Genomic DNA, 17,355 nt, shown 5'->3' with positions numbered 1-17,355 from the left:
GAGTACAAGGTGGTGCAGAACTCTTCTGGACAGCACGTCGCAAGGCATCCCAGATACGCTCAATAATGTTCGTGTCTGGGGAGTCTGGTGGCCAGCGGAAGTGTTTAAACTCAAAAGTGTGTTCCTGGAGCCACTCTGTTGCAATTATGGACGTATGGGGTATCGCATTGTCCTGCTAGAATTGCTCAAGGACATTGCACAATGGACATGAAAGGATACAAGTGATCAGACAGGACGTATCGTCTATCAGGGTCGAATCTAGACGTATCAAGGGTCCCATATCACTCCAACTGCACACGCCCGACACCATCACAGTGCCTCCACCAGCTTCAACAGTCCCCTGTTGTCATGCAGGGTCCATGGATTCATGAAGTTGTCTCCACACCCGTACACGTCCACGTCCATCCACTCGATACAAATTGAAACGAGACTCGTCCGACCAGGCAACCTATTTCAGTCATCAACAGTCCAATGTCAGTGATGAGAGACCAGGCGAGGCATGAAGTTTGTGTCGTTCAGTCATCAAGGGTACACAAGTGGACCTTCGGTTCCGAAGGTCCATATCAATTATGTTTCGTTAAATGGTTCGTACTCTGATACCTGTTGATGGCCCAGCGTTGAAATCTGCAGCAATTTGCTGAAGGGTTGCACTTCTGTCACGTTGAACGATTGTCTTTAGTCGTCGTTGGTCCCATTCTAGCAGGATCTTTTTACGGTCTCAGCGATGTCGGAGATTTGATGTTTTATCGGATTCCTGATATTCACACTACACTCGTGAAATGGTAGTACAGGAAAATCCCCACTCTATCGCTAACTCGGAAATGATGCGTCCCATCGCTTGTGCCCTGACTATAATACCACAAACTCATTTAAATCTTGATAGCCTGCCATTGCAGTAGTAACCGAATTAACAACTGCACCAGACACTTGTTGTCTTATATAGGCTTGCCGACCACAACGCCGTATTCTGCCTGTTTATAGGTCTCTGTATTTAAATACGCATGCCTATATATTTATGACATCTAGTTCTCTGTAGATGAAGTGTAATACCGTGGGTACGATTGAGGAAGCAAAGAAATAGTATAACAGTTGTACACGATCATGATTTCTTGATTTTTGTTTGTGGTCTTAGAGATGCAATAGTATCCTACAATGTTGTGTACATAAACGTTATGTACCTATCTGATATGTTTGTTTACCTATTTGCCGAGGGACGCCGCAGCTGGTGCACCTGTGTTGTGCCCTGTGTTCCGCAGTGAACGTCAGATAGTGCTACGATACATAACACGTGCTTCCTGCATGTCAGTTCCTTCGTGACACTGAAGTGTGCACATGGCTCCACGAGTGGAGATATCCATAGAAAAACGCACTTAGCCAAGCAGGTTTATCTATTCGCGAAATGGCGAAACAGTATATTGTGTCTATAGGAGTGCAATACAACCTTCACCACCAGAAGACAGCAGGTAGCAATAAGGACATTCCACGACCAGGACGACCTCGTAGAACAACTTAATGTGACGATAAATATATCAGAATTACCAGCAAGAGAAATAAATTGAAAACAGCGCTCCAAATTCGTGCAGAATTGGTAGAAATGAACACGACAACAATATCTGTTGCAACAGTAAAAAAGAGAGACTGACTGAAGCCAGCTTTAAAGGACATGTCACATCAAGAAAACCCGTTCTAAGGCCCATAAATAAACAGAAGAGACTTGAATGGGCAATAAAACATCGTAATTGGACATTGGAAGAGTGGACGAAGGTGTTATTCACCGATGAATCGAAGTTCGAGGTTTTTGGAACCAGAAGGAGAATATTTGTTCGCCGATTTGTAGGGGAAAGGGTAGCCTAGCAGTTTGTTCTACATACTATTAAACACGGTGGAGGTTCTGTTATGGTTTGTTTTGCCGAAGATAGAGTTGGCGACATTGTGGAAATAGAAGGATGTATGGATCAGAAGCAGTACCACCACATACTTCATTATCATGAAATGTGAAGCGGATTGCGCTTAATAGGGAAAGGATTCACCATAGAACAGGATAATGACCCAAAACATCAGTCAGAATACTGTACAAACTACGTTGCATCAAAGGAAAAACAGAAAGTACTGAATGATATGGTATGGCCATACCAAAGCCCCAATGGTAATCCCATTGAAATGGTCTGGGATTAAGTGGATAGACGTATCAGGGAAGAATGTCTGGAATCATATAGATTCACAATGCAAACAAAAACTGATTGACCCCATGCCTCGAGTTTTTGAGGCAGTCATTAAATCCAAAGGAGGATACTTTGATGAAAGTAAAATTCAGTGATTGTGATTGTATTATATATGTGGTAGTTAATATAATTATATTTTGTGAGAAATAATGTTTGATTTGTGTTGTAAATCTGAAATACCAGAGTGTAATATATATATATATATATATATATATATATATATATATATATATATATATATATCCTCCCCCCCATGAACCATGGACCTTGCCGTTGGTGGGGAGGCTTGCGTGCCTCAGCGATACAGATAGCCGTACCGTAGGTGCAACCACAACGGAGGGGTATCTGTTGAGGGGCCAGACAAACGTGTGGTTCCTGAAGAGGGGCAGCAGCCTTTTCAGTAGTTGCAAGGGCAACAGTCTGGATGATTGACTGATCTGGCCTTGTAACAATAACCAAAACGGCCTTGCTGTGCTGGTACTGCGAACGGCTGAAAGCAAGGGGAAACTACAGCCGTAATTTTTCCCGAGGGCATGCAGCTTTACTGTATGATTACATGATGATGGCGTCCTCTTGGGTAAAATATTCCGGAGGTAAAATAGTCCCCCATTCGGATCTCCGGGCGGGGACTACTCAAGAGGAGGTCGTTATCAGGAGAAAGAAAACTGGCGTTCTACGGATCGGAGCGTGGAATGTCAGATCCCTTAATCGGGCAGGTAGGTTAGAAAATTTAAAAAGGGAAATGGATAGGTTGAAGTTAGATATAGTGGGAATTAGTGAAGTTCGGTGGCAGGAGGAACAAGACTTCTGGTCAGGTGACTACAGGGTTATAAACACAAAATCAAATAGGGGTAATGCAGGAGTAGGTTTAATAATGAATAGGAAAATAGGAATGCGGGTAAGCTACTACAAACAGCATAGTGAACGCATTATTGTGGCCAAGATACATACGAAGCCCACGCCTACTACAGTAGTACAAGTTTATATGCCAACTAGCTCTGCAGATGACGAAGAAATTGAAGAAATGTATGATGAAATAAAAGAAATTATTCAGATTGTGAAGGGAGACGAAAATTTAATAGTCATGGGTGACTGGAATTCTAGTGTAGGAAAAGGGAGAGAAGGAAACATAGTAGGTGAATATGGATTGGGGGACAGAAATGAAAGAGGAAGCCGCCTGGTCGAATTTTGCACAGAGCACAACATAATCATAACTAACACTTGGTTTAAGAATCATGAAAGAAGGTTGTATACATGGAAGAACCCTGGAGATACTAAAAGGTATCAGATAGATTATATAATGGTAAGACAGAGATTTAGGAACCAGGTTTTAAATTGTAAGACATTTCCAGGGGCAGATGCGGACTCTGACCACAATCTATTGGTTATGACCTGTAGATTAAAACTGAAGAAACTGCAAAAAGGTGGGAATTTAAGGAGATGGGACCTGGATAAACTAAAAGAACCAGAGGTTGTACAGAGATTCAGGGAGAGCATAAGGGAGCAATTGACAGGAATGGGGGAAATAAATACAGTAGAAGAAGAATGGGTAGCTTTGAGGGATGAAGTAGTGAAGGCAGCAGAGGATCAAGTAGGTAAAAAGACGAGGGCTAGTAGAAATCCTTGGGTAACAGAAGAAATATTGAATTTAATTGATGAAAGGAGAAAATATAAAAATGCAGTAAGTGAAACAGGCAAAAAGGAATACAAACGTCTCAAAAATGAGATCGACAGGGAGTGCAAAATGGCTAAGCAGGGATGGCTAGAGAACAAATGTAAGGATGTAGAGGCCTATCTCACTAGGGGTAAGATAGATACCGCCTACAGGAAAATTAAAGAGACCTTTGGAGATAAGAGAACGACTTGTATGAATATCAAGAGCTCAGATGGAAACCCAGTTCTAAGCAAAGAAGGGAAAGCAGAAAGGTGGAAGGAGTATATAGAGGGTCTATACAAGGGCGATGTACTTGAGGACAATATTATGGAAATGGAAGAGGATGTAGATGAAGATGAAATGGGAGATATGATACTGCGTGAAGAGTTTGACAGAGCACTGAAAGACCTGAGTCGAAACAAGTCTCCCGGAGTAGACAATATTCCATTGGAACTACTGACGGCCGTGGGAGAGCCAGTCCTGACAAAACTCTACCATCTGGTGAGCAAGATGTATGAAACAGGCGAAATACCCTCAGACTTCAAGAAGAATATAATAATTCCAATCCCAAAGAAAGCAGGTGTTGACAGATGTGAAAATTACCGAACTATCAGCTTAATAAGTCACAGCTGCAAAATACTAACACGAATTCTTTACAGACGAATGGAAAAACTAGTAGAAGCCAACCTCGGGGAAGATCAGTTTGGATTCCGTAGAAACACTGGAACACGTGAGGCAATACTGACCTTACGACTTATCTTAGAAGAAAGATTAAGGAAAGGCAAACCTACGTTTCTAGCATTTGTAGACTTAGAGAAAGCTTTTGACATTGTTGACTGGAATACTCTCTTTCAAATTCTAAAGGTGGCAGGGGTAAAATACAGGGAGCGAAAGGCTATTTACAATTTGTACAGAAACCAGATGGCAGTTATAAGAGTCGAGGGACATGAAAGGGAAGCAGTGGTTGGGAAGGGAGTAAGACAGGGTTGTAGCCTCTCCCCGATGTTGTTCAATCTGTATATTGAGCAAGCAGTAAAGGAAACAAAAGAAAAATTCGGAGTAGGTATTAAAATTCATGGAGAAGAAATAAAAACTTTGAGGTTCGCCGATGACATTGTAATTCTGTCAGAGACAGCAAAGGACTTGGAAGAGCAGTTGAATGGAATGGACAGTGTCTTGAAAGGAGGATATAAGATGAACATCAACAAAAGCAAAACAAGGATAATGGAATGTAGTCTAATTAATTCGGGTGATGCTGAGGGAATTAGATTAGGAAATGAGGCACTTAAAGTAGTAAAGGAGTTTTGCTATTTGGGGAGCAAAATAACTGATGATGGTCGAAGTAGAGAGGATATAAAATGTAGGCTGGCAATGGCAAGGAAAGTGTTTCTGAAGAAGAGAAATTTGTTAACATCCAGTATAGATTTAAGTGTCAGGAAGTCATTTCTGAAAGTATTCGTATGGAGTGTAGCCATGTATGGAAGTGAAACATGGACGATAAATAGTTTGGACAAGAAGAGAATAGAAGCTTTCGAAATGTGGTGCTACAGAAGAATGCTGAAGATTAGATGGGTAGATCACATAACTAATGAGGAAGTATTGAATAGGATTGGGGAGAAGAGAAGTTTGTGGCACAACTTGACCAGAAGAAGGGATCGGTTGGTAGGACATGTTCTGAGGCATCAAGGGATCACCAATTTAGTATTGGAGGGCAGCGTGGAGGGTAAAAATCGTAGAGGGAGACCAAGAGATGAATACACTAAGCAGATTCAGAAGGATGTAGGTTGCAGTAGGTACTGGGAGATGAAAAAGCTTGCACAGGATAGAGTAGCATGGAGAGCTGCATCAAACCAGTCTCAGGACTGAAGACCACAACAACAACAACATATATATATATATATATATATATATATATATATATATATATATATATATATATATAGAGAGAGAGAGAGAGAGAGAGAATAGGTCTGAAGGAAGAAACGAAGAAACATATACTTAAATGAACATTGCGAAGAAGGGTGGGAGAGAGACTGTGCTGCAGATATGACCAACCATGCCATGGCTTGGTAGGGACCAGGTACAGATGGACTGTTTCTCCTGGGCATGATTGTCTTCTGACCAACTGTATCCGGGGTAGGGACCAGTCATGGCTGGGGTATTTCTCATGTGTGTGATTCTCATGTCATAGTTTAAACACCTTGTTTATTGTGGCAGTATAACCACCACGCAACTGAAGTGACTTAAGTAATGCTGTGACACAGTTCTCCAGGCAACGTAATCGCTGTAGTAAAATGCCATCGTAGTTGCTGTTTACATAATCTGTATCGGTAATTGTGCTACATTTAGTAGGAGGGCATTTTGAGTTGGATTTGTGATTCAGTGCAAATAGCACATTTCGTTGGCAGAGCGTACATGGCCATTGGCAATTCGTGAGGAGAGACCATAACACAGGTGGAACCAACATAGACATGTGTACGTGCACACATGAGAATTAGTTTGTATCCCACGACAGATAGCTGCACCAGCTGACTGTTGCTGTAGACAAATGGCGTCCTCTAGTTCATTTATGACTGGACCGGGTCATATCGTCTCAGTGCCGGCTGGGCACGGGCTTGACGTCACGAACGACAGCCGTAGTGGAGAAGAGTGCTGCCTTCTTCGTCGGCTGTAAAGCGAAGTTATGGTACCACAGCCAGCTAGTCTGGTGTGGAGGCGAGGACGCCATGATCGGTGATGGTCACGTGACTTCGTGTAATTTCGAATACTTGCCATTGGGAGGCAAGTAGAGGTTGAGGCAAGGCAAGATAATTGCCATTCATGGTGGCTTTGGTTACACATTAACGATTGTGGAGAATAATAGGGTGAAAAGAAAGTCTGCGTGGGTTGAGAAGTATGATCGTGGAGAATCTGAACAAGTGCTGCGCGGGCGTCGTTTTGTGTGGACTGCTCAACTAGCTGGGTAGTGTTTAAATGTTTTGCGTTGCACTGACACCCTTTACGTGTATATTTGTCCTGTGAAGAATGCACACTGCGTCGCTACAGAGCACTGAACATGTCGTGTAGATATTCGATGCCCAGGTGGGGCAATCGTTGGGAGCTGATGTAATGTGAAACACTGAAGCTGCTCTACATTTTCAGTCTGTGGCAATGTTCGAATACATGTTGTAGGCATAGACAAAGGTGTTCGTGAGCATCGTGGGTCACCACTTAAGAAACTCTGGTTGGATGGGCGTAGAATACAAGATACACAATGATTTTATTGACGCAAGTTTACACAGATCATCTAGACATGACAAAGACACAACACACATTAAATTGGCAGAGGGTCAGTGATGCTGTTGTTCCCACAGAGGCTGTCCCCGCCCCCCTCCTCTCGCTACAGAACACATGCTTATCATCTACAAAGTAACTTGCTTATTTAGAGGTTGTAAAGTACCCTCAAGACGACACTAATCTGTGACAGAGGTGTCTAGACTGATGCCCTCCACTGGCTTCTTCCGGGTGTGCCCACTGCTCATAAACATGACCTCGACACTCGGCTTGCGTCAACCTCCATCTGTGACAACTGCTCTGCCTCCCTCATCGGCCGAGTGAGAAGGCACTTCTCCTGATGAAGTGATACATGCAACTCTTCAACTCCCTTATTCGGTTGTGATACACGTTCGATACCTTGCTAATTGAAAAGTTTGACACAGTATCTCTCAGCAGACTCAAACCAGCCTGGACATTCAACAGTGAACTCATGGTTACTGTGACACCTCACTGCCTAGTGAGCTCTCCCCACCTATTGCTTTCCCCTCTACTCTGGATGCAGCTGCCACCTTCAAAGAATGCACCCTGGATGTCCAGTGTTTCTGCCCTGGCGATCTCCACTCACTGTCACCGGAGATTATCTTATCATTGAAGGTATACACACAGACTGCAAGTCTTCAAACGATACCGAAGAATACCATTTTCTTGAGACTTTTCCACTACCCACAGACGTTGATACTTCGGCCCTTCCTGCACCCTTCAGCAACGACGGCTGTGTTTCAAACCAGCCCTAGGTAATCGATCAGACGAGCTTCACATCAAGTGGTAATCAACCAGGAAAACTGCGACAAATTGTTGTTGAAGACCTGCATCTCTTCCAATACAAAATTCAAACCCATCAGCCATTAAGCCCCAATACCATGGAACAGCGGTTGTGTTTCGCCAACACTGTTGTCCAAAGAATTGACGAACAGGACTTTGATGTGAATATGGTTTGGTTTAGCGACAAAGTCCACTTTCATTTGAATGGGTTCGTCAATAAGCAAAATGGGCGCATTTGGCGGACCGAGAATATGCACTTCTCGATCGAGAAGTCTCTTCACCCTCAACGGGTGACTGTGTCATGTGCAGTGTCCAGTCACGGAATAATCGGTGCAATATTCCTTGATGGCACAGTGACTACCGAATGGTTTTGGAAGATGACTTCATCCACATTATCCAAAGTGACCCTGATTTCGACAAGATGTGGGTCGTGCAGCACGAAGCTCGATTCCATCGAAGCAGGAGAAAGTTTGATGTCCTGATGGAGCACTTTGGGGACTGCGTACTGGCTCTGGGGCACCCAGAGGCCATTGGCGTGGGCCTCGATGGGCCGCCATGTTCTCTGGATACGAACACATGCGACTTCTTTTTGTGTAGCTATATTAGAGACAAGATGTACAGCACTAACCTCAAAACCATTGCTGAGCTGAGAACAGTCATTCAGGAGGGCATCGACAGCATCAATGTTCTGACACTTCAGCGGGTCATGCAGAACTTCGCTACTCGTCTGCGCCCCATCATCGCCAATGATGGCAGGCATATCAGACATGTCGTAACCTAAACCTGATTATCTCTAGTGACATTTACATGTTAAATAAAGTGTTTGTATACTGTTGGCTCTGAGCACTATGGGACTTAACAATGGAGGTCATCAGTCCCCTAGAACTTAGAAATACTTAAAACCAACTAACCTAAGGACATCACACACACCCATGCCCAAGGCAGGAATCGAACCTGCGACCGTAGCAGTCGCGCGGTTCCGGGCTGAAGCGCCTAGAACCGCTCGGCCACTGTGGCCGGCATTTTTATACTGTAGTTTGTTACTAATTTACATTTTTTGTGTTGTTCCATAATTGTTACCCTGTACATATAGCATTAACAGATCCTACACTATGTCATAAAAGTAATAATAGATCAGAGAATATGCCAAGAACAGCGGAATTTCACAAACCACACTAAAAACCATAATTGGAAGTAAGGTGCACATTCACATGCACAGATTTACACTGAAGCACCTGGTATCAAACTTGTAGGAGTGGTTTTCGGGATGTCAGTTATCTTCGAGTATTCTCTTACTTACTTTCTTTATTATGGCACATGTGACCTGGTAATGCTATATGCCTGAGGAAATAAAAATGTGCGTTTGAAACTGAACAAACAGTCGAAACTAGCCAATAGTGTGAAATAAATCAATGTGTTTCAAATAAATTGAGTGTCTCAGCGCAAAAGAACATTTCACTCAGTTGATTAACAAAGGCCAGATTTCTTTAGCAAACCAACAAAAATAACTGCAAAGTTCTGCAATATGATTTATGATACTGATAATGTGGGAATAAAATCAAATAGAATCTGGGACAAATAAAAGAGTATTTTAGTCTTCCTCGATAATAATTTTAATTCTCTTGATAGCTCCCAGTCATAGAAACCTGGTTTGTTTTCATTTACTGTGAGAACTGTACTTGAATTAAAAACAAATAACACCAAAATAACGAAACGTAAACATAGGCCACTCTAACTCAGACAGTTCTGCCCATGTGCGAATCTAGCAACTTGGGAGCGCCACTTAAATTTTTAACCTGTAGATTCCGCTTGCCTGACACTCACTGCTCAAACAGCTAACAGCCAATCCCTAACTAGCCAGAAAGCAGGAGAAGACGCTGCTCGAAAGTGACTTCAGCTCTGCATATGAACATGAACCCACAGGAAACTGTTCTTCTTCCTCTTCTTTTTCATCATCATCGTCATTATCAGCCAATTCGATCACTTACAGTAGTACTCTAATAGATGATATATTTGTACAGCAAGAGGATGTAGAACAGCACATGCTTTCCCTGTGGTAAATGGATTATGTGACCATGATGCACAACTGATTAATTTACAAAACCTAACAGGGTGTACAGTTCAGAAACCATTAAGTAAAAGTGTGAGGGTGCTCAAAACTGGTATCTGTAGATCACTTCAGAGAAAGTTTAGGAAATGTAAACTGGGAAGATGTACATAATGAGCCAAATGCTAATGATCAATGGAACATATTTCTTGATAAATTTATATCCCTTTTTGAACATTGTTTTCCAAAGAAAATTGCTAAATGCAACACCACAAAGTTTCAAAGAAACCTTGGATTACTACAGGTATTAAAGTGTCTTCAGAAAGAAAAAGAAAACTGTATGAGACAGCAAGAACTAGTACAGATCCAGAAGTAGTTTTACACTATAAAAATTATTGTAACACACTGAGAAAAGTTGTAAGGAAATCAAGAAATATGTATGTTAGAGAAGAAATTAACAACTCCAGCAATAAAATCAAATCAATATGGAATGTTGTTAGAAGGGAGACAGGAAAAGTAACAATTGGGGTAGGTAGTGTTACTGTTAAAGAACATGAGACCATCTTAATCAACAGTACACAGGTAGCCAATGTATTTAACAATCACTTCTTAAGTGTAGGAGAAAAAATTGATCAGAATAGTTCAAAAGAAAAAGCCAGGCAGTACATGGAAGAGACAGTTTTGAAAAATTTTAGTCAGATTAAGTTTACTCTAACAGCCTCTTGTGAAATAAGGAAAATTATTAAATCTTTGAAACATAAATGTTCTGTTGGAGTAGATGACATCTCTAACAAGTTATTAAAACAATATGGAGAAATTACAGATGATGTTTTGAGTCACATATGTAATACATCACTGACTCAGGGTATTTTAAAATATGCCATTGTCAGGCCTCTCTACAAAAATGGGGAAACCACAGATGTCAATAATTACCAGCCAGTATCCTTGCTTGCAGCATTTTCAAAAATCTTTGAGAATGTAATATACTCAAGAGTGGTTAGGCATCTAAACAGTAATGGGATACTTAGTAAATCACAGTTCGGATTTCAGAAATCCTGTTCCACTGAGACAGCAATATACAATTTCACTGCCCACGTAATAGAGTCTTTAAATAGTAAAATGTCACCAATAGGAATGTCCTGAGACTTACCCAAAGCATTTGATTGTGTGAACCATGACGTTATGTTAGAGAAATTACAATTCTATGGTATAAATGGAACAGCATATGAGTGGTTTAAGTCATAGCTAGAGAACAGGAAGCAAAAAGTCTCTTTATATGCTTCAAGTGATTCAAAGGAGTTTGCCACTTCATCTAGCTGGGGTGAAATTACATTAGGTGTTCCACAAGGTTCCATCATGGGTCCCCTCCTGTTCTTGATATATGTGAATGACCTCCCTTCTTATGTAAAACAAGATGCTGAACTGACACTGTTTGCTGATGATACAAGCATAGTTATTAATCCAGTAAAAGGAAGTCCGATAGAAAATGATACAAATAAGGTCTTTGGAAAAGTTATTAATTGGTTTTCTGCGAATGGGCTGGCTCGGAACTTTGAAAAAACGTAGTACACCCAATTTTCTGCTGCAAAAAGTGTAATTCCGTCAATAAACATAACACATCAAAAGAAGTCAGTAGCCAAGGTAGAGCATACTAAGTTTTTGGGTGTACATATAGATGAGAATCTTAATTGGAAAATTAATATTTTGGGTCTCCTAAAGCGACTAGGTTCAGCAACTTTTGTGAAGTTCCATTTGTGCCAAGTTTATTCTCCAGACTTATTATGTGTTTATAGACTGGCATGCAATGGCGATGTTAACGATACACATGTCGACGAGGCGTAGTGCTTCAATGCTGTTGCAGATATAGCTCACAGCGGAATGATGCCGCTGGTCTGCGTTGGCCGCTTATATACTGAGCGCCTGACCTTGATTACATAAGAGCGCTGATAACGGACTTTGAATTTTCAGCGTCGCCAGCAGGAGCGATATCCCGTACGCGCGCTGTAGACATACTATCAGCGCGCGCACCCGCTGGCGAGCCGCGCTAAGCGGCCAACGCGGCACTATGTTTTCGATTTTTTTCAAATTGTTGCAGCCTTGAGCCACCGTTCACCAGACGTACGTCTAGCGATTGGCGGCTGACGCTACAGATCAGACAATTTTGAGGATGTAAAAACTAGTAAGCTAACATACTTTGCTTGCATACTTCCACTCTCTGATGCCGTACGGAATAATATTCTGGGGCAACTCAACACTTAGGCAAAAGGTATTCACTGCTCAAAAGAAAGTGGTTAAAATAAAGTGTGGGGTTCATAGTCGCACATCTTGTAAGCATATGTTTATAAGGTTAGGAATTCTTACAACTGCTTCACAGTACATTTACTCAGTAATGAAATTTTTTCTCAACAACATGGACCAGTTTAAAATCAACAGCGACATTCATGATTACAATATCAGAAAAAAGAAAGACCTACACTATCCTTTACTTAACCTATCTTTGGCACAGAAAGGGGTAAAATATGCTGCTATAAAACTTTTTGATAAATTACCAGATGAAATAAAATGTCTGACAGACAGCAGTAATAGTTTCAAAAACAAATTGAAATCATACCTCCTTGACAACTCCTTCTATACCATAGACGAATTCTTGAATATGAGTGAACAAATATGGAGATATAATATATGCATTTTGTGCCTTTTAAGGAAATGGGTAAGATAATAGAAATATTTAGGTGTATCACTATAATGTGAAAAAAACCTTGTTTCCTGTGCGCATTTCTTGTGCATTTGACACATTCCACATCATAACGGTTTTCCATGCTATTGATAAATGGAACACGTAACTAACTAACTAACTTACTTACTGGTGAGGCCTCTTTGAGCTGGCGAGTAACATAGAATCGCTGCTGATTCTTCCATATCTGCCGATCTTGAGCTTCCTGTTGCCAATTCAGTCCGGCTTTCTTTCTGAGGTCACTGTCCTGTCTGTCTGGTGGACTTCCCCTTCGTATGTTTCGGTAAACTGGGCTCCAATGTAGTACCCGTTTTGATCACCTGCCATCTTTCTTCAAGCAACATGGCCAACCCAGTGCCATTTCGGGGTATTCATTCTTTCCATTAGGTCACTCACTTTTGTTCCCTGTCTGATGTCAGTTGCTATATTTTCTATCTTTCTTTGTGTTTCCCAACATTCATCTTTCCATTCCTGTTTCGGCTACTTTTAGATTTCTAATAATTAAGTCATTTAACGCCCTTATTTCACAGCCATAAGACATTACTGGCAGTAATACACTGGGCAAAAGCAGTGTTCTTCAGCTTCGCTGACATCTTAGATTTCAAAACGAAAGTGTACCTTCCATAATCTTGTCAGTCTAACTTAATACATTGAAATATTTCTGGTTTTAGCTCTCCTTTCATATTTAGCAGTTGATGCATGCACACATATTTCGTGATCCTAGACTGTTGCAAGGTTCCAACAGAAACATTTCGCTCCAGAGTCATACATTCATCATGATTTTGATTTTAACATCATTCATCTTTAAGCTTTCTTCAGGGCAGACTGACACATGTTCACAAATCAATATTTGAAGTTCTTCTATACTCTTTGCAGATAGAACAATATCATCAACGAACCTCAAGTTATTTAATCTCTTTCCCAGAATTTGAATTCTATTTGTCGAATCCAATTTAGACATTGCTTTACCGTGGACTGTTGAAAATATTTTTGGAGATACAGAGTCAGCTTGTTTTACATCCATTTAGATGTGAAATTCATTGGCTTCTTCAACTACATTCACCAACGCTACAGAGGTTTTGCACATATTCTATGAGACTTTAATATAGACCTGTTCTGTTCATTGTTCTGGTAGAGTCTTAAACACATCTGGATGACTGATCGAATGCAATATCTGTTTTGATGTCTATGAAGGCCAGGCAAAGAGGTAGATGGTACTCATTTCTTCTACTAGTTGTTTGATATAGATGAGGATGTAATCAATTGCACTAAACCCTGTACAGAACCCAGCTTGCTCAGTGGGTTGTGCTAGGTCAAGAGTAGTGCTCAATCTGGTAGCTATTTTGCTATGTTCCAATCTGTTGGTAATTTTGCGCTGTACAAACAACTTGAAAATATGCTCAAAGGAACCTATGTAGAAAACTCAGGCGATAGTCACTCGTCGATGTGACATAGCAGCCCGCATCTCGTGGTCGTGCGGTAGCGTTATCGCTTCCACGCCCGAGTTCCCGGGTTCGATTCCCGGCGGGGTCAGGCATTTTCTCTGCCTCGTGATGGCTGGGTGTTGTGTGATGTCCTTAGGTTAGTTAGGTTTAAGTAGTTCTAAGTTCTAGGGGACTGATGACCATAGATGTTAAGTCCCATAGTGCTCAGAGCCATTTGAACCATTTGACATAGCACTTTACTGATTTTCACAGGGTAATGGAGTGGACAGTCAAATGTGACTGCCTTGATTCGTATCATCTCCCTCTGGAAACTGACAGATTCCCCTATAAATCGAGTCACTATTATATTATACCCGAACATCAGCTAGCATATCAAGGAAGCTAGCTGGCTCACATACACTGCTACAGACCAGGAAAAGTTTCACTTCTTTAACACTTTGTTCGGTCCATAGGCTGCCTATCAACAGCTCATTTCAGTTGTTGCTGTTTCACTCCTTTAAGAGTTTGTTAGGTCTGTAGGCTACCTATCAACATCTCATTTCAGTTGTTGAAGAAGCGACAACAACTTCCATTCCAAGCAAAAAGATAGTCATTGTTTTGAAGCAACAGCTCCCTTTCTGGTGGACACCAGAGTGCTCTAGAACTATAGCAGAGCGAAAATTTGCAGTCAGTAACATGCAAAAAAACTGACGGTAGAAAACTTCATTGCATATCAGGAAACATCTTCGAGTGTTTGAAGACTGTAAAAATAACAGCTGGAATACATTTTGTGAATTCTTAAATGATAATATCAGTCTTGCTGACATGTGGATAAAATTAAAGTTTTTGAGAAAACGACGTCTGGTTTGAAGATTTGTGAACTTAATATCGCCAGCGTCGGCAGCCAAGCAGCTGTTTCGTCCTCCAGAGCACAGGAATCACAGTCATTCCCTCATGGTACCATTTACGTATCAGAAATGATGAAGAACACTGAAAAGGTGCAAATTCCTCACCTGACAAGGACGACATCCACTATCAGATGATAGAAAATCTCACTGACGTAGCACATAAAGATGAGTAGCAGGCCACGTCATAGTGACCTGTTTCTCTTCTTCCTGTATTGGCGAAACTTTAGAGTGCCTGGTTACAAGTAAATGGGCGGCTCATACCAAAATTCTGCTTAGTTTATACCACATACAGATGTGCTCCCATGCATAGGTTGATTCTTATTAATGTTTAATCCTCCCCCCCCCCCTCCGGTCTCCCCCCCTCGAAATGACCTAGATGACGCTGACACAAGTGATTTAAGACTTATGGAACAGCAAATGTATGGAAGTACCCCAAAACTGGATAACAAAGGTTGACCATGTGATGTCACCAGAAGATGTATCTCGCCACATATACGATGTCTGGGCTTGTAGATTGTACCCTCGCCAGTAGGGGGAGCACTACACATTGGTCCGCTAAGCTACTCTATTTTCATTCTTGCAGTATCCAAGAAGCACTCGCAGTAGTTGAAATACCAGAGTACAATGAATTGGTTTACATTTAACGAGCCTGCAGCCATACATCTATGGACTTATGGTACTCCTAAGTCCAATGCACTTGCAGCAAAACATCCTTACACCGAATATTTCCCACAGCTGTTTTACCTTCTCACATATTGTTTCTTGCTGTAAATCATGAAATGCAACCCAGCAGTAGATTATTGCATGCCCAAGTTTTTAGGGGTAATTAATTTACAGGAAGAGAGGTTATTACAGACAATTTATTGGAAGAGAGCTCCTTTCCTAATTAGCAATGTGATGTGAAACCAATAGTTTTAGGAAAGGTGTATGACATCGATTCTGGCTGTAATATTAGTATTGTAGATCAGTTTTTCTTGAAGAGGAGTAGAGAATCCTGGAGGTGTCCATCATTACCTGTAAGCAGAGCTCAAATAGTAACCATCACAGAAGGAAAGGGAAAGGAAACTAAGGAGGAAATATTTATGGCGTATAAGATGGGTAAACTAAAACATTTTCATAAGTACTACCAAAGCAGCTGCAACATTAGAAATTTTAAAAAATGCTGGAAAAAGGTATAGTTGAAGGGTCATATAGTGAATACAATAATGACTTCCTAGTCATACAGATACCTAGTGGAGAATATTTAGTTTCAGATGCCATGACTCTGAATCAAATAATACAAATGGAAAGCGATAAACGTGTATTACAGAAGAAGGCTTGATTAAATGGGGCTGAGTATATAAGATCTCGCTTCATCCAGAATATCCCCCTTATACTGCATTTTTATTAGAAGGAAGATCCTTCCAATTTAAGGTGTTACCCATCGTATTAAATGTGTCAGTATCATTTTTTAAGAGAGCGTTAGATCTTGCTTTGCCAATGGCCTTGCCGCAGTGGCAACACCGGTTCCCACCAGATCACTGAAGTTAAATACTGTTGGGCAAGGCTAGCACTTGGATGGGTGACCATCCGGTCTGCCAAGTGCTGTTGGCAAGTGGGATGCACTCAGCCCTTGTGAGTCAAGCTGAGGAGCTAGTTGATTGCAAAGTTGTGGCTCCGGTCTTGGAAACTGATATACGGCCAGCAGAATGGTGTGCTGACCACATGCCCCTCCATATCCGCATCTGGTGATGCCTGTTGGCTGAGGATGACACGATGTGCGGTTGGTACCGTTGAGCCTTCATGGCCTGTTCGGGCGGAGTTTAGTTTAGTTTAGTTTTTAGATCTTGCTTTAGGAAATGAATTATTGCAAAAAAAATAATCTCTATGTTGATGACTTGCTTATGATCTCAAAAATTTGGTATGAACATAAGGAATTATTGGAGGAAGTTTTTATGAACTTTTGTCAAAAGGGCGTTACCAAAAAATTAGCAAAGTTGTCGTTCGGTGAAAGGAAGGTTAATTTCATTGGGCACTTATAGATGCTAGAGGTATTAGTCTGGATCCAAAGAGAGTGTAGGCCATAGCAAACTGTCCTTACCCTCCAAATTATAAAAAAAAAACAGTTAAAATATTTGCCTAGTACGATAAATTTTTTTCTAAAATTTCTAACTGAAGATCATATTATTTACCCTACAATCATGCGACTTTTAAAAAACGAGGCCATTGGTCCTAGGGTGAGGAAGAAAAGATATGTTTGATGAAATCAAAGAAAATTTAGTTAATGCTCCTATTCTGCAACATCCTGGC

At 41.2% G+C, this 17,355-nt stretch overlaps 1 pseudogene; it reads left to right on the top strand.

The window, feature by feature from the left end:
• Window positions 1–16,541: 16,541 nt before the first annotated feature.
• On the top strand, window positions 16,542–16,659 carry LOC124712722 (annotated as a pseudogene).
• Window positions 16,660–17,355: the final 696 nt, after the last annotated feature.

Source organism: Schistocerca piceifrons, chromosome 8 (genome assembly GCF_021461385.2).
Source record: "Schistocerca piceifrons isolate TAMUIC-IGC-003096 chromosome 8, iqSchPice1.1, whole genome shotgun sequence".
Lineage (NCBI taxonomy): Eukaryota > Metazoa > Arthropoda > Insecta > Orthoptera > Acrididae > Schistocerca > Schistocerca piceifrons.
Note: the sequence above shows the minus strand (reverse complement) of the source record. Positions and strands in the feature narration are given on the sequence as shown.